At 47.0% G+C, this 26,507-nt stretch overlaps 1 protein-coding gene across 11 annotated transcripts in view; it reads right to left on the bottom strand.

Annotated features, from left to right (window-relative positions):
* Positions 1-26,507, bottom strand: part of LOC116944967 (uncharacterized) — a 133,421-nt gene that overhangs the window by 78,568 nt on the left and 28,346 nt on the right. For 8 of the 11 annotated variants that reach the window (XM_076068737.1, XM_032958964.2, XM_032958965.2 and 5 more), the window contains exon 2: positions 11,301-11,387. The exons of the other annotated variants lie outside the window; for them this stretch is intronic. The gene's annotated coding sequence lies outside the window, so the exon portion shown is untranslated. The remainder of the gene's footprint in view (positions 1-11,300; positions 11,388-26,507) is intronic. 11 annotated transcript variants of the gene reach the window in all.

Raw genomic sequence — 26,507 nt, 5'->3', positions numbered from 1 at the left:
AACCTTGATCTGTGGATATATGCAGAAAACAGGATGACTTTGCAGTAACTTCTGTGTGCCTACTTTTATCTGCTAAAATTAATTGATTATGGAATTAATGCACATTACTGTTTTACAAGGGACCACTTCCAGGTGACTTATCCAGAGACAAACGTGGATAATAGAATAAATGTGGCCATTTCTGGTTCACTTATCCATGCAAAATGCAAATAATAATCATAAGTATACATAAGCATATTTTTGAACTTTCTCCGGATCAATTGTAATCACATTACATGAGTAATAGGGTGGTGGGTAATATAAGTTAACCTACATGGGGTGGTGTAGTGATACACGTGGCAATCATGCAAGCCCGAACATTACACGTCAAATGACCCTTAGCCTGTATTGCATAAATCCAAGACTCGGCCTCTGCGAATTATGAAGGCATAAATGTAGAATTATGTTTCAGTGGAAACATATTCAGAGGCAACCCAAGAGCTATATTATGTTTCTTGAGATTTAGTGCCAGTGTACAATACTGTAATGTACTTTAATCCATGATAAGAAGATTTCCAGTGAATGTGGACACGCACATATACATGGTTATTCACTGAACACCGTGGCCGCTTGCATTGTTTTGTGGTGACAACAATACCAGAGAACGGCAAAGCTCACCAGCTAGCATAGTGCTGACTTTGCAGCATTGCAACAAGCCGTTCGGTAGGCAAGTGACTAGTTTGGCCACCCAAGGGAGTTTTTTGTGTGTTTTATTGTTTTTTTTATTTACCATGCATCGCAAGGTGAAGAAAAACTGAACCAGACCAATCCCCTCATTCCAGAGTGGTCACGTGCAGTGGATGAGCTCTTCAACTGCTAATAAGAGGGCCTTGGATTCACCACATACTTACTCTTTGGTTTTTTCGGTAAAGTCACGTAGGTAAAACAAAATAAAAATAAAATAAAACTAAATCAAATCACGACGTTTCGGAGGCAAGCTATCTTGCTGTGACTGTTCCACCTGAAGACGGAAGCTTGTCGATTTAAAGCTTTCGTGACTGCAAGGATTCATCTTCTTTGGTTCTTTCGGTAAAGTCACGTAGAATGAGAATAAAATAATAAATAAAATAACACAATAAAATTCTCACGACGTTTCGGCCACAACACAAGCGGCCTTCTTCAGGTGAAAGGAACAGACCTGTCGGGACGACAGAGCTTCAACGGGGAACACGAAAGCGTTAAAATGAAGCTCTGTCGTCCCGACAGGTCTGTTCCTTTCACCTGAAGAAGGCCACTTGTGTTGTGGCAGAAACGTCGTGAAAATGTTATCGTGTTATTTTATTTTATTAATTAATAGTTTTATTCTCATTCTACGTTGCTGGCACAATTACATTATGGATATAACTGTCGTGAGGTCAATGGATAAATCCACTCAGTGATATCCAATTATCATATCAATAGGATTAAGGAAGCGCTCAAGAAATGTTTGAGTCTAAAGCAGCAAAGGGACTTACAACTCTTTAAATTCCTGAACCTTACAAGAGTAAAGAATTTTAAAGGAGGCAATTAAAATAAGTTTTATTAGTGCGTTTTTTTTAGCTCATGCTATCCAATTTTACTGAGACATCAAATGTGTCTATGTATGTTCCAAAAGGAGGTATACCACATGAACCCAAAAAGGAATAACATGTGTCGAGCAGTCAATGATGAAGCTATGTTTTAAGTGAAGGTGAGGCGTTCCTTCAGTCCTCTTGGCTGATCGGTATTCAGTTTGAATGAGGCAGCCTTCTGTCTTTTTTCTGATCTAATTTCCACCAAACGTCAAGACAAGGCCATCAACACGACGTATTGACTTGGCACGTGGTCTTGCCTTAATTTCTGCCACGGAATGAGTCCAGAACAAGGAACAGAATACCGTGCTCGCTTGCGTTATCTCTCTTCATCTTACCACCTCCATGGCAATCTTAACCAGACCGACCTTGAGAAAGGGCCCATGTAGGAGCAACTCCTTACTTGGTAACAAAAAGTCTATGATCTGACTCTCTTTAACATTTTATGAGGCTCTATAAACACTGCTTGTCTCTAAATGGTGGGCAGGGCACGTGCGCTGCTGGATATAGGAGGAAGGGCGCTTTACCGAGTTGGGTATTTTTGGCGTGACACCCAGGAAGGGGGGGTCACTGAACAAGACCCGACACAAAATGGTGGGATGCTGTGAGAGCTTTAAGGCAGAAATTCACACGGCAACAGTTTTGTTTCTGGCAGAGCGAAGGGAATGATTGGCAAGGCCTTTGCGACATCAATGGCATTGGCGCCGACGACCTCTTGATCTTGACAGTTTTACAACACGAGGGAGCATCGACAAATTATTCGGAGCTACTTGTTTCGGTCAAAAATCACGCAGGTTCGGCGGCAGCTAAGAACGTGATTCTCTGCGATTGTATTCTCAGCACGTGCGTGCAATTGTCCACTTAACCCCCCTCCCACTCCCCCGCCTTCGCCCAAAGGGGCAACGCTTCAAGGCTTTCGAAAAAAGGTTTCGAAAAGTACGACGGCAGAGTAGTCTCTCATCTGCTGTTACCCCACTAAGGCCTCAGGAACGCAACGCCCCTTGACGTTCGTGCCTTTGTTTCCTTGATAGGCGATTCAAATGAGCCACGGTGTCCTGCCGCGATAGCGTCGTTGTACATTCTTATCACGTGATGTCAACGAGTCGGATTCTCCTAGTGGGGGGGGGGGGGGTGTCTCAGAAGGGGCCTGGGGGAGGGGGGTCGAGTCAGGTGACTGTCTGGGGGGGGGGGGTCGAGTCAGGTGACTGTCTGGGGGAGGGGGTCGAGTCAGGTGACTGTCTAGGAGAGGGGGTCGAGTCAGGTGACTGTCTGGGGGAAGGGGTCGAGTCAGGTGACTGTCTGGGGGAGGGGGTCGAGTCAGGTGACTGTCTGGGGGAGGGGGTCGAGTCAGGTGACTGTCTGGAGGAGGGGGTCGAGTCAGGTGACTGTCTGGGGGAGGGGGTCGAGTCAGGTGACTGTCTGGAGGAGGGGGTCGAGTCAGGTGACTGTCTGGGGGAGGGGGTCGAGTCAGGTGACTGTCTGGGGGAAGGGGTCGAGTCAGGTGACTGTCTGGGGGAGGGGGTCGAGTCAGGTGACTGTCTGGAGGAGGGGGTCGAGTCAGGTGACTGTCTGGAGGAGGGGGTCGAGTCAGGTGACTGTCTGGGGGAGGGGGTCGAGTCAGGTGACTATCTGGGGGAGGGGGTCGAGTCAGGTGACTGTCTGGGGGAGGGGGTCGAGTCAGGTGACTGTCTGGGGGAGGAGGTCGAGTCAGGTGACTGTCTGGGGGAGGGGGTCGAGTCAGGTGACTGTCTGGGGGAGGGGGTCGAGTCAGGTGACTGTCTGGGGGAGGGAGTCGAGTCAGGTGACTGTCTGGGGGAGGGGGTCGAGTCAGGTGACTGTCTGGGGGAGGGGGTCGAGTCAGGTGACTGTCTGGGGGAGGGGGTCGAGTCAGGTGACTGTCTGGAGGAGGGGGTCGAGTCAGGTGACTGTCTGGAGGAGGGGGTCGAGTCAGGTGACTGTCTGGAGGAGGGGGTCGAGTCAGGTGACTGTCTGGGGGAGGGGGTCGAGTCAGGTGACTGTCTGGAGGAGGGGGTCGAGTCAGGTGACTGTCTGGGGGAGGGGGTCGAGTCAGGTGACTGTCTGGGGGAGGGGGGTCGAGTCAGGTGACTGTCTGGGGGAGGGGGTCGAGTCAGGTGACTGTCTGGAGGAGGTCGAGTCAGGTGACTGTCTGGGGGAGGGGGTCGAGTCAGGTGACTGTCTGGGGGAGGGGGTCGAGTCAGGTGACTGTCTGGGGGAGGGGGGTCGAGTCAGGTGACTGTCTGGGGGAGGGGGTCGAGTCAGGTGACTGTCTGGAGGAGGTCGAGTCAGGTGACTGTCTGGGGGAGGGGGTCGAGTCAGGTGACTGTCTGGGGGAGGGGGTCGAGTCAGGTGACTGTCTGGGGGAGGGGGTCGAGTCAGGTGACTGTCTGGGGTTGGGGGTCGAGTCAGGTGACTGTCTGGAGGAAGGGGTCGAGTCAGGTGACTGTCTGGGGGAGGGGGTCGAGTCAGGTGACTGTCTGGGGGAGGGGGTCGAGTCAGGTGACTGTCTGGGGTTGGGGGTCGAGTCAGGTGACTGTCTGGGGGAGGGGGTCGAGTCAGGTGACTGTCTGGAGGAGGGGGTCGAGTCAGGTGACTGTCTGGGGGAGGGGGTCGAGTCAGGTGACTGTCTGGAGGAAGGGGTCGAGTCAGGTTCCACGCGTGAGTTTTCTCCGTGCGCTACAATTCTCTCCCACATATGAACCGCTTACACCGTGACATGTCGAGAAATGCAGAGTTTGGCACCGGCCTACCGCGTGGCTGCCTCTCCCGCTTGTCTGCGATTCATCCTCGTGCTTCTGGAGTCGTTCTCTACCTCTTTGAGAGCGAGTGAATGCCGTGCGGCGTGTTCCAAGTAAAAATTGTTATCACTCTACAAGCTACAGGGCGATTCATTTTGAGACACCCCACTGATTTCTAACGACATCTCTTGCCTTCTTCTCAACAGGTGATTGAATGCTGTGAGAGCGATGGCTCCACATCTTACAGAGAGCGCTGTGTTGAAATATTTTAGAAGTGTATTGAGTGGGGTAATCAAATTTAATTAAAACAGTCCACCACCCGACATGGCCAATCAAATCAAGTTGTCACGTCGTCATGGCCGAATGTGCCGCTTTTGACAATCCGTCAATATTGGAAAAACGTTGCTTGCTTTTTAACAATTTGGCGGTTTTTGCTGAAATGTCAAAATGAATCGGTCACATTTGCCCACGTGACAATTTATTTCATTGTCGATGCAGGGTGGTGGAGGGTTAAAGTTTTTTTTTTACATTATGCCTACATGAGATCTAACCCAAAGAAACTAATTATGAATGATAATATTAGTCATAGTATTGTATTGTTCCCTCTTCAAACTTGTACAGTGTGTGACAGAATGTATTACAGTATAAATATCTGAACATTTCTGAAGCAGTTTAGGGATGGCTTTCCATATAAGATACAATAAATGTGCTCTATAATTATGACTCTTTAATTATTATGGCATTCCCTACCCACCTTCAAATGTACCTGCAAATTAGGGGCCATCCATTGAGTACGTACGCATGGAGGGGGGAGGGGGGGTTAACCCAAATTCGTAGGCTTGTGTATGGGGGGGGGGGGGAGGGGTCTACTGACAATGTACTTACGCATAAGAAACGGGGGGGGGGGGGTGAAGCCTCGATAATGATTTGTCTACATTGGCCTTCAAATGAGTTAGATAGTCCAGCGGTGGACTGTTGCCTTAAACACTTTAATATTATTAATTCTTGATCGTTTTTCCGTGGATTAAATATCGGCCGTTCTATAGGATTATTCGGGGGGGGGGGGGGGCGCGTCAGGCGAACACACGCAGGTGAGGGAGGGGGGTTGTAAAAGGTCCGCGTGCGTACAGGGAGGGGGGGGAGGGGTTAAGTTTTGACAGATTTTTACGTACGGACTAAATGGATGGCCCCTTATGCAGCAAAGCCTGAAGCTTCAATTGATATTCTTTGGTTCTTTCGGTACTTACTATCCTTAGAATTAATTGTCAACTTAAAAAGGATTTTGTTTACGAGTGGAAAATAGCCGTTCGCAATGTTTATCACTCTGGGTTGAAGCTTTTAAAATCACCTTTTTAAAATGTTACTGTAAAATGCTGTTAAAAACATTTCCTTCCGATGAAAAAAAACCCAAAACAACAATTTGAACGGTTATTTTTACGACACATGCAAGCCAACGGTTTTGCTGTTCCTTACGATAAATTTTATTGTGGGACATCACGTTGCAGGCACAGACTACGTGATAGATTTATTTTATTAAATCAAGAGTGGTGTACACTAAACCGAGCAAACTCACTGAGAATAACAGTAGTCAGTGTCGGCGGCGCCAAATGGGAGTAGCTTGAAGTTAGCCCAATGCTCCACTCTGGATTAATCTATGACTTGTACAAAGTGAGCGGAAAGTTTCAATGTTGAATAGCAATTACAGGACTCATTCGAACCACAAGAGGCCGAACCCCGACATGCAATCTGGAATATCTGAGTAGGCACATTTGGTTTGTTTAGGGGGGGCGGGTGTCATCAGGTCAGTCCGTGTCACGCCGTGAAATGCAATGCGTATTGATTTTCGCGCGACTTGCTAGAATGCTGAACAAGCGTCACGCTCAAGTCCGCTGGCACCGACGGCACGTCTCCGTCCAGCTGGGCATCACAACATCACCGCGTTGTCCGCGCAGCAGCAGTGAGGCCACACGCGCGTGCCGAGCGATCGACTTCAAAAAAAATGTTCGGGGATCGCGTGGAAGTGGCGCAGAACTACCGGGTGGAGTACTTCACCGCCATCGCTTACGACACGTGGGGGACTCACATCTTGCAAACGCTAAATGGCAGTTATTTACCATCTTCAGCAGACAAAAAGGGCATGTAATGTGCACAGAAATTAGCTCCTGTTTTGCAACTTTTGTTTTTTTTCTACGAGCATATGAAACTCGCCCCATAACGTGTTCAATCCATGTGCACAACTTTCATTCATTACGCACAAACTTCTTGTATTGTATGGCTAATGAAGAACAACGATTAGATATTCAGTTGTAAGTCTTTGCCATTCAATTGTTTTGAGAGTTGGTGAATTGCAGATACGTACAACCACCTCCAAATGTACACCCCGGGCAGTGTGAAAATATACGTTCTGTGGACCATATACACACAGTAACATATGCAAACCGGCTCCTACTAGCTGCCGAGGGCACTGCTTGTGCGACCCCGTCGATCCCTAAAAATAGCGTGTCGTCGCAAAAAAAAAACACGCCCATCGATTTTTTAAGTAGCGCATGTGACAAAGCTTTGCCGAGGGCGCTTCCCCTATCGATGGCCAAATTGATCATTAAATATTACCTTTGCGAGAAACACATTTTCTGTTAACCAAGCACAAATGATAAATGTTTTGGAATCCTCAACTGCTGGCATAACAAGCGGGTAAATAATTACATAACAGTTCGAAACGTCATTTCGGACATTCGGTGTGGAGGCACAGACGCTTGCACACGAGGCCCCATGCCCAATACTGGCAGCCGCGTTGTGCACATCACCCCTTCCCTTCTCTAATCCATTGGCATCTCACTAGAAAAACCTATAGCAAAATTACTTTACATCTGCAAGCCTTTGCTATATATGCACAGAACTATGCAAATCATAAATAAAATTATCCAGAGCATTGTGGTGGCATGCAAATTCACTTCCTTGGCAAGGGTCCGCAATGGTGTATGAAATACAGAGTCGAGGGGAAGAAAATACCCCCCCTGATACCGTTTCACTCATACTCCATGAAAAAAAATAATACACACATTTATTTTTTGGCAGGATTCGGTATGTGTGCACAAGCGATGTTTTTTTTACATGAGCTAACAGGAAATTAGGTTACTGGAGATGAGAAATTATACATTTTATTCTCTGCTCGGACGTAATTATACTTTTATGGACTGCAGTCGAATCGTTGAACCGAATAAACTGGCAATGTGGCTTGAGAGCACAAAAAGAGGAAACCATCACCGTCATTCGTGTTTTCAAAATCTTGAGTTGTCTCTTTCCCATCAAGCATTCCGAAAAGGGAGGCACTGCAGTGCCCCCCTGCTTTACACGAGACACCTATCATCATCAGCCATATCTGTGCAATGCTGGATGAAGGTCTTCCCAAGGTGTAAACATCAGCATGGTTGGCTACGTATGGTGCCAAAGGGCATCAACAATACATACATACTATACTCTTTGGTTCTATTGGGTAAAGTCACGTAGGTGAAAATAAAATAACAAAAAATCACGACGTTTCGGCCACAACACAAGCGGCCTTCATCAGGTGAAGGGACGAGACTGTCTGGAGGACAGCGCTGGAGTGAGAGAAGCCACGCTTAGATCACGACCTTTCAGCTGTGTGAGATGAAAACAAAGCGCCTTGACAAAGGAATTAGCATATAATTTAGCATTGAAATGGCTCATTGAAATAGCTAAGTTAAAGTATACACATCCGCAGAGGTACCCCTTGACAAAGGAATTAGCATAGAATTTAGCATTGAAATAGCTGAGTGATTAGCTTGTAACTGGTCACAGAAATAGCTATGTTAAAGTCAGAGCATATACATTCACCGAGGCACCTAGTACTAATCAAACAGGAGAATTTAGCGAAACACAACCACGCTCAGACAGCGGACCTTTAAACTATGTGCGAGCAAACAAGGTGTTCTGACAAAGAAATTAGCATAAAAATTAGCATTTAATTGGCCGATTTTAGGAAAGAGGTGGTGTACGTGCCGGTGGACTTGCTGTTTGGCGCGGGGGGGGGGGGGGGAGTTTACCTATTGATGGTGTGAAAAGGCAATTTATAAGAGCTGCGAAAGTTTGGGGTACCACTACTTGAAAAAATATACTTAACCATTGAAATTAGTTTAATGTTTAGTTCGATTTAGAACATCTTTCCAATGGTTGCTTAATTTGAAACCATCTTCTCGGTTGAAATTGTGTCTGTGTTTGTAGATCTGAATTACTTCATGAACAAATCTCCGATAAAAGCCCGTGGGTTTGCAAAGAATCTTGGTATCGGTATTGGTATACATACTAACTAAAAAATATTTTTTATCAGTTAAGGGCCGGTGAACTACGCAGCTCTTTATCATACGCGACCTGGCCAAAAATGATAACCTCAGCGAAGTGGCTCATCACGTGGAAATTTATAGCAGCCAAATACCCTAAACGCACATTTATAAATGCGGAGGGAAAAACTGGAGGACACGGAGAAAAATCCACACGACCACGGGGAGAGAGAGAGAGAGAGACAACATGCAAACTCCAAATACACATGAGTCAGAGTCAGGATCGAACCCACGACCTCACGTATACCCAGCAAGGTAGTTAACATCTCGCCACCGTGGCACCCTCCATTGCAGGATCAACATCCCTCGCGATCCTGCAATGCAGCAATTCGCCTGACCACCCTCGTCGCTCCCTGTCGCTCACTGCTCGCTCGTCTGCCACTCCACCGTTCGCCTTGATCACCAGCCATGTTCACTCGTAGCGATGCGTCCTGCCCAAGCCCACTCACTTTTCTGAACAGACACCGGCTCTGCATTTGTTATCCAATCCATGAGCTCCTCTTTCTGTCTCCCCCTATGCTTTTTTCTGCTCTTTTCAGCTTTCATTAAATTTTCTTCAAAGAATTTCCCCGTTTCAGATCCATACGTCACAGCAGGTAAAGTGCACCGATTAAAACCATTTCCCTTCAGCCACATTGGTATGGTGATTTTCATCACCTATGTGCATGGGTAAAGTACCCAACGGTGCTCGTTATTTTGAAGAAAGACCTTTTCGAAATCCATCCTTCTCACGTAGTTTGTTGGCCTCTAAATGGTTTGTTATCCGGCTTACAATGGTGAGAAGGGGCAAGCACTGGCAGCGTTCACAGGGGACAGCACATTAGCACGGTTGGCTACATACGGTGCGAAAGAAGTTCAACATATATACATACAACTGGAGCGATCAGCTCGCACAGGTGGATGAATTAAATTGCAGAACCATGACGGATGGCGACAGCTTGGGAAATAACTCGTCCAGCGGAGGCTGACGACGATTAATTGACATCGAGTTGTAAAACTTAAAGCTCAAAAATAAAATTGCGAAAGAAGAGGAAGAATCAAAATAAATCTCCGACGATTGATATCTCTTGCAGTCGCGTTGAAACAGCTCAACCAGAAAAACGGGAGACTCTCGGCCGTGAGGCCGCAGGCTTTAATCACGGTCAGTGCCACTGTGCCATCGTCCCACCGAGGTCGGTTTAATTAGCGCACCACCAAGGGGTGGGAAGTCAACGCTGGGGAGTCCTCAAAAGAAACTCGGCCCCACCAAATTCATGGGAGATTTTAAACTCTGCCTTGGGGCCCAACGTGGAAACGAGCTAAGTTCGAGCCTGGGGGTTACTCCGAATGTGTTTGCATAATTAGGGAGCGATCGCACAACAGATGTGTCACGAACAATGTTTTAAAACGTATAAGCATTCGACTCGTAGAACCCGAATCACGTGGCTCTCTTTGGCCATCGCCCCCCGTCACTTTTTGGTGGAATGATGGCCGTTTCAGCATAAAATCAGGCAAACTGGGCATTTTGCGATTCACGTGGGCGTCCACTTGGTACAAAAACACACCCATTCAGCCACCACTCACATTCTGTGCAGTAATAACGGACTGGGGTGGGGGGGGGTGTGGTAAGGGGGTGGAGGATTCGGGAGGAGGCAGCGTTGAGCGTTGGTCAAGAGTTAACGAGCAATTGCAGCGTGGTTCCGCCATCGCGTGAAATCGGGCCAACCCCGCTGGGGGGGGGGGGGGGAGGACACGCTCACGATGGGAGCGCCGAGAGGTAGCGGACCCGCCATTCCGGCCCTAAGCTGCGCGCGCTGCCTCCCAAGCATGAAACCAAAGTCTGCGTGAATCAAACGCAGGACGCTTTGGTTAACCATAAATGATTCCAGCCAGTGTAATGATTCAAAGCTATCCAGCCGCACTCGCGCCGTCTGAATAATAGGTCAGGGCGTGCTGGATTCGCTCACAACACAGCACTGTGGAAACGCGGCCCCTGACTTACGGATCACGCGGTGCTATGCAGCCCTTTGCTGTGCAGGGGCCCCGAGTCCGGCCAGGTAAAAAGACCACGTGCGTCTTGGGGGGATATACGGAGCCATGCTCTGCCATCCGCCGCCTATGGTTTACTTTTTTGTTTCAGGGCATTGCCGTCCTCACTGCTTATATTGCCGCAGAGCACAACGACAGGAGCATAGCTCGTGTAAATATATGGCAGGAAAATGGCCAATCAGAGCCGATGTGTTTCACTCCGGCACTGTACGTATCCCGCGTGCCGGTAGTAACGTGGGGATGTAGTGGTGGGGGGGGGGGGGGGGGGGGGGAGGGGGAGGGTTGTCTTTTTGTGAGCACGTCTTGTGCATTGACCTGAACGCGGGTCGACCGCGTAAGTTCTCAATTCTCAGGGAGGGAAGAAGAACGAGTTGGCAGGCGCCGCGTGGGGGCGCTGGCAACAGCCCCTCCACGGGGTTCGTTTACAGCAGCTTGCGTCGGCGTGCGGGGGAAACTGTCGTAAAGCGCACGCCCCCTCGCACAAGAACATCAGCCGGCAGAGAGCGTGTCGGCAAGCAGGAGCGAGAGCCGCTCGACAGATTTTTGTGCCCCCCGCGCAATTGACGCACCGGAAATGTGGCTCATCTCTGAGGACGGGTGCTCAGTCACAGCGCCATGCGGTCCAAGCCAGCCGAGAACCCACGACCCTCCCGCATCTGTAACGAAACACACCCGCAATCGGTCACTGTGTCGGAGCTCTTGGCTTGCCTAAATTATTGACTTTTGGGCTGTACTTAGAACAGCAGTAGTGACTGAAGAGTAGAACACAGTTTTGATTGAAAGCTTTCGTGACTGCAGGGATTCATATTCTTGGTTCTTTCGGTAAAGTCACCACGTAGAAGGGAAACAATAAAATAAAAAAATAAAAAAATAAAATTCTCACGTATATTATTTTATTGTTTCCTTTCTTCGTGACTTTACCGAAAGAAGCAAGAATAGTAGAACACAGTGACTGTCCTCTTGGTAGTGTTTATGCTTCGTGTTGTCCAGCACAATGTCTGACGTTTAATTTCCTTAAGAAAGTCTGACATCACGCTGAACATCACTCCAAAACAACAAGCGGCACACCACAAGAACACTTCGGACACTTAATTCACGAGAAGTAAATGGTCAAGCATTGTGATTTTTGTTGTTTGGAAAACATGAAGTGTGTGAACATTGAGGGCGCTTAATTGATTTTGTCATCCAATATTAAACCGGGTTGGCATTTAAAGAAAAAAATAATGGTTTGCCCAACCCTGACCCCACAACCTCAATTTTATAGCCAGACATCAATTTCAAAAACCTTTTGTCTTCATGAGGACCCGGGGAGAGAGATGGTGTCCACTGTGTGCCCTCACGAGCAAGCCAGAGACGTTAAATTAAATAATGGGGGCTTTTTATAGCCATTGCCAACTCTGCTAAACGTGTGCGCGTTAACGCTGGGGTGCGAATTATTTTAAACCTACAGCCTTGTATATAGATCCCTGTTGAAGTCACATGTAAGCCAGTGACATTTCAAACCGATCTTTTGCTACTGCATATACACAGCTTGGTGCAACACTTTTTTAAACCAACGGAGCGGAAACAAATACGTGGCTTCTTTCTTTACAATCAATGTGCGCATATTTAGCGGAGGTCTATTGCACCACTGCGCATCGGAGAGAGAAAACAGGCTTCAAGTTTGAGAAAAAAAAGGGCCAATCGACACCCCCCCCCACCACCCACTTTGCCACCCGTCGAACAATAACCGTGTCCGGGCTACGCAAGTGAACTCAATCGATGTGATTTAACGCCTGTGGAGCGTCAGCGCACAGGGGGGGAGGGGGGGGCGGGTGGTTGCAAGACACGGAGAGACCTCGACGAGCTCGTGGAAATTGAAGGGTTAATAAAAAAAAAGCAGGCCCGGAAGGAGGCATGGCCGTACAATTTTGATTCACGGCACGAAGCGCCGGACCTGCCTGCCTAGACCGGTAAAGATCACAACGCCATAATAATGGCCACACATGCCATCGACCAGGCCGGGCCCAGTATTACCCCTTCATTATACGCGGCAAAAGGGGGGCGTGTGTCAGCTCGCCTAAAACATTTGTCATTTTGGGCAGACAATGGAGCGATACCTTTAATCAATATCGCATATTTATCCGTTTGTATTATTTGCAATCATTTTAAAAGCGGTACATTCGGCTCGTTTCTAATGGATTTAAAGCCGTTATTTACTTACGCTTTACGAGCAGTGTAATGGGCTTAATTAATTATGAATCTTGTATTAAAAAAAGATATGTTCACGAGACCAAACATAAATAGAAATGTAACCATTATTCATAACGACAAAGGTATGTGGAGAATGTAATATCAACATTAATGCGCCGCTTGACTCTGTGCAAAATAGTTTCTTCGTTTGCGCCGCATAGTAAAATGAGAAATATTTCAAGTCCTGCCGCTGCTGCTCTTCTGCAGCGAGCTGGCCGGTGGGGTGATTCATGCTCTGAGCAGCGAATGTAAATTTTCAGCGTGCCTGGCATGCTTCTGCCACCCGTTCCAGCGATCAAGTCTTTTTTTTCAAAGACGTGTCTTCCGCACAGTGCACACGTATTAATATATTGCGCAGAATGCCGTGTACAACAAATTACCCACCTCCTCGACACCGATGGAAATTTAGAAGATGCCAAGCATCAATTTACCGTGTGCCTTAAATGCACTGCGCGTGCGTTGTGAGGTGCCCAGGTGGCCCAAGTGATCAGAACACTGAGTCAGCCAGTACTGGCAAGATCCCCGGCTGCACCGATTGAGTGAAAACCGGTTTCTCACGGTGTGCGTAATTGACGGCTCCAGCCCATTCACCAATGACCACCGCACGCGAACCGAGATCAATTATCTTAAACCAGGTTCTTCACTCAATTTGGCCAAAATTCTAGCAATTTCTATAATGACACGTTTTGGTTTTAGTGTCAGGCGACAAACATCAAGCCCCACCCCACCTTCCCCAACACGTGCACATCTGATTCTTATCGTGCCACCTCGTCACGGGGCCCTTCTCTGACACAAGGTGGTGCGCGCAACGCTCTGCCAAAATTCTGAACGGACATTTCACTGCCTCCTGCCACGCGATGCCAACAGCACCGTTGGAGTAAAACGGGGGAAGTCTAAGTACGTATGTATTGAACTTCTTTCGCACCGTACGTAGCCAACCGTGCTAATCGGATGTGCGGGGGGAACGCCAAAAAATATATAAACACAAAAGGCAGTTTTAAATAAATGAGTTTTCAATCTCGAACGTTATGTGCGTACACATATATACTGTACACACATACATATACATTTCACGTCCAGAACACATATACCAACTTCCGATCCACAACCAGGTGTTTGTTCAGTCTTGTTCCGCAATATGGTCTCGTGAAATATTTCATGAGGATGTAACCGACGTTACAGTACGTTCAAGTGCCTCACCAGAGCTCGCTCCAATGGAAGCATCGTGTGAGAGCAACGTCAGGGCTACACAACTTTTGCCTTTCATGTCGGTGTGTCATTTGTGAAATTTACCGCGTTCCTTACTGGATTTCTTTTGACCGGTATACAAATGCTACATAAATTAAAATATAAGCCCCACGGGGGCCACTGACCAAACTTGTTGATCAGTGGGCCCTCTATAAACCCACGTTGAGAAATCAACGATTACTGCCCCTGCGTAGAATATTAACGTTAGATTGCGAGCGATACGTCATTTTCCTATTAAGCGTTGCAGAGTGGGTTTTAAATCAAGTGCGATGGCATCGGATTAGTAGCTACAGTCACGCCAGTGTGATTTCAGATATATATAAAACAATACCAGCAAACGCGTTGACTTCAAATAATTGAGTAATTTAAATGCAAGCGTTTCCCTACCTCGATTATGATTGATAGGCCTCGGTGTCGTGAGAGGGGGAAAAAAAACACCTACAAACTTACCCCGATAACAGTGGAGAATGACAACTCTGAAAGGGAATACGCAGCCAATGACACACCAGCATATTAGAGACAAGTAAATGCACCTTAGTTCTACATTAAATATACATGCTGTAATCACAATTTTAGTTTATGTTTTGCTCCAGTGATGAGTGATCAGGCTATAAGACCATGAACTTGCTATACTCGAGAAGCCAGTTTAATCATGGGTGTCTTGAAACCCAAATTTGAACTGAGGAGCTCAAAACGAGCCAGCTCAGTACCCTGATCGCTGAGGCACCCCATCATCCAGCCACCAACTCACCCCACCACCAACCCATGCATATACCAACCTGCTCAGCCACCAACCCACCCAGCCACCAACCCACCTTACCACCCAGCCACCCAGCGACCAAGCCACCCAGCCATCAACTCACCCCACCACCAACCCATACATATACCAACCTGCTCAGCCACCAACCCACCCAGCCACCAACCCACCTTACCACCCAGCCACCCAGCGACCAAGCCACCCAGCCATCAACTCACCCCACCACCAACCCATTCATATACCAACCTGCCCAGCCACCAACCCACCCCACCACCAACCCATTCATATACCAACCTGCCCAGTCAACCAAGCCACCCAGCCACCAACTCACCCAGCCACCCAGCCACCCACTCACCCCAGCCACCAACCCATTCATATACCAACCTGCCCAGCCACCAACCCACCTCACCACCAAGCTGCCCAGCTACCAGTCCGCCCCCCAACATCGGCCTGTTTCGACCTTCTGCGCCCGAGAGCTTGAGCTAAATCCATAATCACTGATTGGCCTTGTCAGGATGAAATCACACGATTATCAGAATGTAGAAAGAGACCGATCCAAAACGGTTCGAATGCCGAAAGCTGAACAAGCGTAAAAAGCGGCTTCGAGGCCAGATGCAGAATACTAAACATCGGAGCAGAGCCTATGTGCCGTAAATTGTAACAGCACATGTGGGACAACATATACCACCGGCCTAAGATTTCTGGAAATGTTTAAAGTTTCCCTGGGTGCTAATCTGTTTACTCGTTTCAATGTTATCGCTTTTATTATGGACAATTGATTTATCCAGTGCACCACTGGGAAACTTTCTCGCACAGTTTGGTACCGAGATAATAAATAGCGTCGATGCAGGCGGCCGCTTATTTATGCTTTTACACATTTACCTGGCACCCAGAACCAACATTTATCATTCATCACACGCAGGAGTGAGTAAGTAGTACGTGTGCTTCTAACAAAAAAACACGTCATGTAAAAATGTTTTGGCAATTTTGCTTCTATCCCCACTGTGGTCGGATGCGGTGAATTGTATGCACTTTTTTAAGTGATACACGGGACGAGGAAAGCGAATTTTATCCTTTTCAACGTAGTAGTTTATCTGTGGCCAGCCACCACAAACATAAGGTATCTGTATATCACTAGATGGCAGTACCTGCCACAACGGCACACCGCAGCCGAGTTATATAATGCAGTGGTTAGTACAACGCGATATGAATCCGCATGGTGACCCGAGCTTAATTGCTAGCCACGGCTTACACCAGTGGCGATTGATATCCGTACACCCCATCTTGGCCTCCTCCCACCCTTCACCACCCTCACTGACCAGGTTGGTGAAGTATGGTAACAAAGATCCCCCGTATAGCCTTAACAGACTGTAGGGGCAAGTGCTGTTAGCGAGCACCTACGAAGGCTGGAACGGTACACGAGGGGGTGGGTGACCAGCACCACGCCCGACCGCCTTTGTCTCCCCAGTGGCAATGTTTTTATCCACCGCACCAGGTACTCATTTTAGGCTGAGTCGACCTAGGGGAGGCCCAGGACCGGTTCAGATAATCGTCAATGGTGTTGGCCGTGAGCGGGAATCGAACCCGGGTCACCAGGTTCATAGCGCAGCGCGCTAACCGCTACACTACTGCTCCCCACATGCATGATAACTGACATGGCATTGGGAGGCGTTCATCCAGCAGTGTATTGACATATGTACATTATTAATCATTGTTATTAGTTGGTCGGGTGCTGGTGTACAGATAAGACTTCATAATAACTTGTAATTTTCATAAAAACGTCTAAATTACATGGAGGAAAACAATATTTAAATACTGTATAACTAAATACGTGAAGCTGTTTATCTTTCACAGAAAAGCTTGGCGTACTTGTTACCACGTAGTATTCAATACAGGAGCAGTGAGACCATTTTTTGAGGTACGGCGAAAACGTCTCAGTCCATCACTCCGATGTTTGACTTCGCTCCTTGAGAATGCAAAAATGGCAATAAAACGGAATTTGCTAACAAGTTGCACATATGCAGACGCACCTAATTTAGTTGGTAAATGATGAATTATCCATCCTGTCAGTAAATGGTATGAAATGTACATAGCACAAAATATAAACGCAAAATGTAACTTTTTTTTAACCAGGTAAGGCGTCACTGAGCTTCGTAGCCCATTTTCAGAAGCGACCTGGCTATCAAAAGAGACCGCTCAACGAAGTGGCTCGTCGTCACGTGGACATTTGCAGCACCCAAATACTCTCAACGCGTGACTTTCAATGTGGAGGGAAAGCCCGGAGAGAAATCCACGGGACCACGAAGAGAGAAACACACAGACTCCAATATATACAGCACGCATCAGTGTAGGGAATGCACTCACGACCTCTCGTATACCAGACGAGGTAGTTAACGTCTCTCACACCGCGGTGTTCTTTGCATTGGCAATTTCGGCCGCTAGCCCACATTGGTTGCCTTCATCAGCCTGCGGACAGTTTGATCCTCTAAAGCCGATGGTTGCCTGCAGATTCCCAGCAGGAGACATGTTTTTTTTTGTCTTTTCTGGGGCCCTAACCACTTGGGGATTTCTCCAGGTGCTAACAGTGCTGTCGGAAACATTAACGTCAAGCTTTACCTTCGGGTCACATTTTCAAGACAAAAATTCAAAATGCAAACAAACTGAAGAGCATCCTCAGCACCCGAGGATTTCATTTATGCGTCTCCGACATCACTTAGCAGGAGAAAATAAGAATTTTCTGAAAGCCGCCGCTATAAATTCGAGCCTCGCACTTTCAAGTCGACTGGTTTTATGGTTAAGCCTGCAACTAATAGCGTCCGCTCTCGCAATTCAGGAAGCACATCAATACCATCTCTCTTTCGGCTCGATTGCTGTTTTTTCTCTCTCAATCATACGAGATTTCACGAAATTAGCTTCTCGCTTCGCCGACATCGTTATGCGTCCGTGTATCCACGCGTCACCACCTTCCCCCAATGCCGTGGGACATTGTGACTAATTGTCCAGTTCATTACGATCGATATTAATTCTCCTCCATAAACACAACGGCGGATACTAACAATGCGTAATGTGTTAAATAAGTATATATATAAAACTAACTTGGACTTTAGAAAATAATGTAATCCACAGCATTATCATGGTGATATTTACCCCCCCCCCTCCGCCCCCAAAGAAAAATCAAAACTAATACTTCACCGGGGAATGCAATTCACAAGTTATATACTCTAGCATTTGACAATATAATATATATGGCTATTATTCAGTACAGTAACACCTCGTATATTCAATAAATAAAGTTTCGGTATAACGACCTTTGGTTTTATTACCATTATTTTAAAATTGAAAGCTCAAAATTGATTAAAATAATGAATAAATACAGCGATTTAATGAATAAATAAATAATTACATCGATATGGTATTTTATTAATAAGAAAACATGTAATAAGATATGGATTCTTGAGCACTGCAAATCGCAACGTTTCTTTTATTCATGTTAGTTTATTTTATTTTAATTCTGGACGGTATAAAATATATTATTTTCAACATAAATTGTCTTTGTTTACAAAGATGAAAGGAAGTGTTTATGGTATAAGATGATGAAGTTACGAAGGCTGGGAACGCGTCCACATTGTACTAATGTTATAAGTTATTCAGTAAACGAAGTTTCAACATGCGAATAAAGCTCCGGGAACTTTCGTAAAGTAAGGTGTTACAGGACAGGGACTCCTCTACTTACGAACAAGTTAGGTTCCAAGGTCTTTTCGTAAGTCGATTTGTTTGTAAGTCTAACTTTACTCCTGTAGATTCCAAACACGGGGAACGGCTTTAAAAGTTGTATTCATTCGGGTTTTAATCGGTTTTTATATAAAACCGGAGCACCTGGATCCTGCCCAAAATCCGGTTTTATTCGGTTTTATTAAAGTTAAGTCGGGATGTCAGTCGCACGCACCCGTTAGCGGCGTTCGGGCCGGGGCCCGGGCTCAGCCACCATGCGCGTAAGCCACGCGGTGCGTTCGTCACTCGTCCGTGTGAGTCTGAGTCTCATTGTGACTCTATGGGTCTCGGTGTGAATCTATAGATCTCTAAAGTGAGTCTATGGTGTCTCTATGCTAGTCTATAGGTCTTTGTGTGAGTCTATGAGTCTCTATGTAAGTCTATGGGTCTCAGTCTGAATCTATAGATTTCTGTGTGAGTCTATGGTGAAATGTGCACGAGACGCCGATAATAAAACCAGGTTTTAATCGGCAAAATCGGGTTTAATTCCATTAAAATCTCTAACCCGATTTGTCGGGCAAAAAAATCGGGTTTTTCCCACCCTTGAATCTCCTGTAGATGTAGATGCCACTGGTTCTTCATGTTCTGCAGATGTAGATACCACTGGTTGTTTATGTTCTACGAATTCCCTTTGGTGCTTTGATTTCCTCTCTACTCTCTTGAAAAACGTTCCAAGAGATGTCTCCACAGTCGCTCTCTTCTTCTCTGCATAAATCAACTTGCAACAGGCGATAGCATCGTGAACAGATGCCGCGACACCTTTGTAAACCTTTCGGTGTTTGGGTGCTGAGACTCAAAAACCATTAAAAAAAAGCCAGTGCCTTCTCAATCATGCGGAAACCTTCAGCCAGCTGCTCGGTGTCGAACCCTTTGGGGTTGCTCAAGTCTCCTGGTTCCTCCTCCTCCTCGGTGACCTCATCACCCACGCTGTGCGACACCGAACAACCGCCGCCCGGCGGTCTGCGCGGCGGTTGAACTTACGACTCTCGGCCCGGACAGGCAAGTGGACTACACGGACGGGTTTGTTCTTATCTGTGAAAGTTCGTAAGTCGAATGTTTGTAAGTAGAGGGAGTCCATGTGCTACATTTTACAGGGGAGAGCAATGGCGCAGTGGTTGGTGCAATGCGCTGTGAATTCTCATAGGACCTTTTTTTGCCAGTATCAAAGCATGAAAAATAAGAATAGGTTTTGCCCTTTCTGGAAACAAAACAGGCGTTCAGATATTCTTGGTTCTTTCGGTAAAGTCACGTTGAAGGGAAACACTAAAATAATAAAATATATATAAGATGTTAAGATGTTCAAACACCAAATCGATGCCTTTTGCAAGGAATGAAGTCCGCATTTAACCACACACAATACTTGTTGTAAGGCTGTCTCTGGAGTAGGCCAATCCTTTTCAAAGACAATGCCATATATTATCAGAGCATGTTTGTTTGCATGTTCAACACAAGTACGTGTGGTAAATGCACACTTGATCCCTTGCAAAAGGTTTAAAATTTGGTGCTTGAAAATCTTCACACCTGTTTCATTGCCAGACAGGGTAACGCCTCTTCTTATTCCGCACTATGAATAATCAAGCGCTCCTAGTTCGATTCAATAGGTTCCGCCCCCACCCCCCCCCCACCTGCCTCAAAACGTATTCATGCAAGTTGCAAGCATGGTAAAGTATGCTCCAACAACCCTCATGACCAGCGCGACGTGTGGGTGAGTTGGCATTCGTCCAGCAGTGCATTATTCTGTCGCACTGTACACGTAGCCGACCGTGCCAAACACACACACACACAAAAACCAGCTATAAAGAAATTGGTTTTCACCCTAGATTTAAAAGTGCGCAGCTCCAGTGGCTTCCTAACATTGTGAGGAAGAGCGTTCCAGACGGCCGCAGAGGTGCATCTGCGCGCGATGCAGCGACCGTCTTTGTTCGCCGACCAGCCAAAAGCCGCTGCGAGGATGTACCGGACTTCACGTGATGGTTCGCACTCCTTGAGGAAGCTCAGCAAGGGAGTGTGCTTCATTTATGTGTGTGACGAGCGTGACATTTTTACAATGTATTCGTTCAGCAACCTGGAGCCCCCAGTGCAGCTCGGCCAGCACGGGACAGACGTGGTCTGATCTTGCAGTACCCGTCACGACGCGTGCCAGGGAATGTTGTACACACACGCTGCTGCAGCCAGATGTCTCAGAGTACAGAGTTGCAATAATCGAGCCTTGTCAACGCGATGCTGCACGCCACCATGTTGACTGTGTCACGACTCAACAGTGGTCAAATGTGCCGTAGAGCCCTGATATGCACATTGCTCGACCTAAGTGTTTTTTTTTTGCATGTGGTGATCAAACGACACTGGTTGAGTGTGGTGCCGAGGGCTCTTTAGATGAGTAGAGCACTGAATCCTCAAAAGTCTGTGACTGCCACACCTGATCCCTCCCACAAAGGTTTTTTTTTTGCCTGAGCCTGAGTGCCAAACAGCAGAACACAAATTTTTTTCTGGATTAAGCAGCATTTCGGTTTCATGCAAAACACATGTGCAACGCTTGCGTGCAATCTCCGAGATCACCAAGGATCCCCATATCTAACTTTGACTTCACGGCGGTGTACAATTGTGGTGGTAAAGGGAGAACCCAGGACCGATTCAGATATCAATTGCTGCCGGTGTGTGCCGGGGACAGTAATCAAACTCGGGTTGCCACGTTCACAGATATTCTAGGGGTCCAGCAATCTGAGGGATGCTCTTCGGGTCACGATCATCCCCCATTTCCATAAGAGGCAGATGTGTTTGAAGATCACAAGGAATATCATCCGGCAAATGGGACGGTAACACGGTGAAATATAAACAACATGCACTTAACCAGCAGGGCGGTGCGTATTATTGTAAATATACGCACGGACCGCATACTACACCCAGGGCCCTGTTGTGGGCACGTGGGGAAAGGATTAATCGCGGCCGTGCGGCGCCATCACCGCTGCCCGTTTAACGTCTCCGTCAGTGATCGGGCAGAGCGACGCCTCTGGCTGCACGCTGCGTCACAGACTCAGCGCAGCGACGAGATGGGTGCGGATGAGTGGGCGATCGACACCCTGAATGAGGTACGAGCCAGCGCCGGCTTGGGTAAAGCATGAGGGATGTCTGGAAAAAAAATCCAGCCCACTCGCCGGATATTGTTTCTGCCATCGTGCACGAATGTTACGTTTTTTTTTGTATTTTTAGCGCCCGGCGTTTTGGAATTGTAAGAGCGCAACATTTACATGACGGATCGTGTAATAACAACACAAGCACGGGAAAGCTTCAACAATTGCTGAAGCACATGTGTATTTTAAAGCATGTGTACAAAACTGTTTTTACGTGTCAAAAGGAAGTTCCAGTCCATGCAGGGCCGGATTAAAGATTTTGCAGGCCCCTGGGCTCCAGGTACTGTTAGGCCCCCAGTAATATTTTCAAAAGGAAAACAAAGTTAAATTAAAAATACAATTTATTTTTACAAGGCTAACAACAAATAAAATGCAGCATTCACAAATGAAATAACTTTTCACTTAATCTCTGGAGGCCCTCCAGCTGGCGGAGGTCCATGGGCTGCAGCCCCTAAAGCCCCCCCACGCCTTAATCCGGCCCTGAGTCCATGGGCAAATAAGAAATCACCATTGTTACAGTTTAATAATATTAATGACATTCATAACGTGCCAGATTGTGCAGACAAGTCAACAACTCGGAGGCGCGGGGCCGGGCTGCTCGATATCCTCACCAAACAGATACGAGGCCTTTAGATGTTGCTTAAAAGTCAGAGTGCATTTGATGTTGTGGGATGTGCAAAGGGATAGAGTACCACGCCGAGGGGGCGACAGCACAGAACCGAAGTGAGGCTGTAACAGTTCGAGACCTAAGCGTCCAAAGCAGATTTTGAGCGATGCTGCGGAGGCTTCTAGCGTGAGCTTCCGTGCAAGGCGAGAGCAGTGAGGCGAGGTATTGTGGGGGGACCGGTGGTGAAGGCGCGATGACAAAGGTAAGCCATTTCATCATTTGTCCTGCTGACAAAAGGGAGCCTATGAAGAGTACGGAGAGCGGTGCCCGAGGCGAGTCATAGACGGTGGACACCAAGGACAGCACGAGGAAGGTTGTTCCTTAACCATTGCAATTTGTGGATGTTGCTTGATGATGACTTGGAGAGAATGGCATTGCAGCAGTCGAGGCGAGACCCGACTCGAGTGCAGGCGAGGGTGTTGGAAATATCGATGGCAATGAGTGGACGCGGGTGACGAAGAGCCTTGCGATGATAGATGCAAGTTTGTGATGAGTTAGTTGACGCGAATGTCCAGAGACGAGGTGGAAGAATCCAGAGCGACACCAAGGAATTGTATGCGGTCCGTAAAGGGAATGGTGGCGCCGGCAATGGCGATGTTGAGGGGAAGAGAGAGTGACAAGAGCCATTGCCGGGTGCCAATGAGTACAGCCGTCAGATGTGGCTGCATTAAAAGAAAGATCATGCTATCAGAATCAGTTCTGCAAGGCTGTTGTGCACTCAGAGACATGTTATAATTCCTTTAGCATCAGTGGGGTTTATTGACATGTACAATAGAATGTCATCAGCACAGGAGCGGTATTTAATTCTAAAACTATTAATAGGTCGGCGCGATGGGGGGATGTGTAGACTGCAAACAATAGTGATCCAAGCACGGAGCTCTGGGGTATCCCGCACGAGTGCTTTATGATAGTGGATGTGGATTCACCTATTTTAAGAGGAGATCCTCTCGGGCTAAATCGTATGAAATCCATTTTAGTGTAATGACAGGGTGCCATCTGTTAACCAGGAGGGGCGATCACAAATATGGGCGCGTTATATTTGAACCGACGAGAAGGGGAGCATAATTGGGTTAAAGGCGGGGTCAGTCGGGAAGCTCCGGGAACCTGCTCGAAGGCTCTTGAAGGAGGCGTGGCGGGAGGCGGGGCCTGGCCATGCCGGGAAGTATATAAGGGGGACGTGACCGAAGGTTCGGGGCCGTCGTGGGGTGCCGGGTCTTGGCTACCGTCGCTGTCTTCGCCGTCATCTCTCTTCATCGTCCGGTTGCGTGGCCGATCCTCTGCACGGCTCCCATCGTCGTGGTCGCTATATTAAGTCAGCCAGCTATATAGTTGGATGCCGACGATGGGGCTGTCTAGATGGGTCAGCTATGCGTAGCCGTGCATATATATTAGTCGCCCAGTGATTTTGCCTGAAGTGTGAGAAATAAATAAGAAGCCCTCTACACGTTGTATCTCGGAAGTCGCTCACTACAGTACGACTACTCCTCTGCTTCCAAAGTCGGACTCAAGAAGACTAGTGAGCTGTAGGTGATTATCAGTATCAAAAGCTGATTAAATGTCCAGACCAATGAGAGGCGTGATTGCACCGGAGTCGACGATTGAAAGGATGTCGTCTAAGACTCTGGTGATTGCGGTCTCCGTGGAGTAAGTCTGACGGTAGGCAGATTGATAAGAACAAAAGGTTGGGGAAGAGGTCATGCGAGTCTTAAGTTGAGCAAGACTCTTAAGGAGTTTAGAGATGGTGGAGAGGTTAGTAGTCGGCCGGTAACTGGCAGGTTCATCAGTATTTAGTCCGAATGTGGCACATTAGGAATGGACCACTCTTTTTCAATTATTTCCTCGTGCAGCAAGGGAGTAAAGTGTGGTTTTGTGAAAGTCCTTATGTGCTGTGCAGTACATCAATGCACGTGTGTACACCAGCATGGGATAACTGAGTTGGGCCTGTGGGTGGCTGGCAGGGTTATTTATTAACTGGACTTGTACACCAGTCACGTGGTTAATGGAGACTGGTTGAGGATTGCTGTGCGTGACACACGTGACATTGCATTTTACAGATTGACCACAATAAACGTGTTTGCCCTCGATTTGGAGCACCTGCCCACGTCCTTCATTTTGAGTGTGCAACGGGCATTTCTAAAGACGCGGTGGTGAAACTTGTCCTATTTTTAAAGATGGTGGGAAACACCAGCTGAAATGAAGAATTGGCGATGTGCGCAATCGCAGTTGCGAAGTCAATGGAGCATATTCTTTGGTCGAAACGTCGTGATTTATTTTATTTTATACCTACGTGACTTTACCGAAAGAACCAAAGAGTATGGATTCCTGCAGGTCACGAAAGCTTCAGATCAATGGAGCATGTTTGAAAGGAGGGGCCTAGGAAGTATTTCGGGAGGAGATGACTTAATGTAAAGGGATCAAATCAAAGCAAGAACATCATTCCATGTTACAGGGGAGAATATAGATAAGTAGGAGGAGCGTGAGAAAATAGGAGCTATGAAACCAAGAGAATTAGAGTAGAAATTCAAAGAAGAAGTGATGGAGCTAGTAATGAGTGCCAGTTTGTTCGTGAAAAATTAAGTGCTGAACGAAGTGGCGAGTGTTAATGCGGCAAGTGAGTCACTCAGAAAAGGAGCCAAGTTTCTGCCTGGGTGGAGGAGGTTATTAAGAGATTTCCAGAGGTGTTTAGGCTTGTCAAGATGCACCTGTTACGTGTGATTTGATATAGGCAGACCGTGAGGCAAGGATCCGTTTATTTACAGTCTTGCAGGCAACTCTGAAATGGTTGCGGTCAGTGTGAAATCCACTACGAGAAAGGATCCGCTACTGTCTCCTGTCATGCTGAGCGTGAATGGCTTCTACGGTTTGCGAATGGTTATCATGGGTAGAGCAAGTTTATCTAGCACCATAGTGAGATTTACTTCCAGCCGCCAGGCACAGGTGGCAGGATCAGAGGATGGGGAGAGAATTGAAGTGGAGGCTTGAGAGTAAGTGACATAAAGTGGAGAAACGCGTGCCTTGAAATTTTTACTGCTGACGATGAAGATGGAGAAAAGAAAATGTCCATTTTCTGATTTGATGTAAACTATAAACGAAACCATTTTATGTTACTAGGTAAGACCCACTGAGCTGGCCACAAATGAGAGCTCAACAAAGTGGCTTATCATGTGGACATTTATAGCAGCCGAATATTCTAAACGCATGTTTCTAAATGTAGAGGGAAAAGCCGGTGGACCTGGAGAAAAATCCACACGACCACGAGGTGAAAATCCAAACTCCAAATATACAGGCGTCACAGGGTCGGGATCAAACCAAAGATTTCCTGCATACCAACCGAAGCAGATCGCATCTCGCAACCGGCGCTCAATGGAGAGCAGGCAATGTAAAGCAGGCAGAGACTCCATTTAAATAAATAAAGGCACCAGCATCCCTCCTCAAAAATGTCGGTATGCGGGAAAGAGGGGGGAAAATATCGGGCGAGGAAAATTACAAGTAACAAAACCCCATTTATATATTTTTTATATTATAAACTGTTTACGCAAAAAAAGCGTTTACACTGGCAACAATACCACCGTCGTACTGTGGCACATCGAAATACCCAGAGCAATTGCGCTATTACGGAAAACCACACAGTTTGAAAGAAGGTACGTGGAAGACGCCATGATGTTAAAAATAGTGTTCTACTGAAACTTTCCAAAGTATTTATTTTGCCAATGGAATGTACTGTTTTATGTCCAAATAATTGATACCATATGAGAGCCAAACGTGCGCACTTTTCCATTTTACTACTTTTGTTTGTGTGCTAATAATGCTTGTGCATTTGTCCATAACTTGAAATACTGCTACACATTACATAGCTATTACCTTATTTAAATAATTAGCACTTCTGTACATCTGCAATGACTACTTTACAGCAAGTAAAGCAAATACGATAAATTAATTACATGCCCATTACTTATTATGCAAAAACTCCTGC

The sequence above is a fragment of the Petromyzon marinus genome, chromosome 22 (assembly GCF_048934315.1).
Source record: "Petromyzon marinus isolate PM22_M1 ecotype Great Lakes invasive population chromosome 22, UKy_Petmar_22M1.pri1.0, whole genome shotgun sequence".
Lineage (NCBI taxonomy): Eukaryota > Metazoa > Chordata > Hyperoartia > Petromyzontiformes > Petromyzontidae > Petromyzon > Petromyzon marinus.
This window is presented reverse-complemented; position numbering and strand designations above follow the sequence as displayed.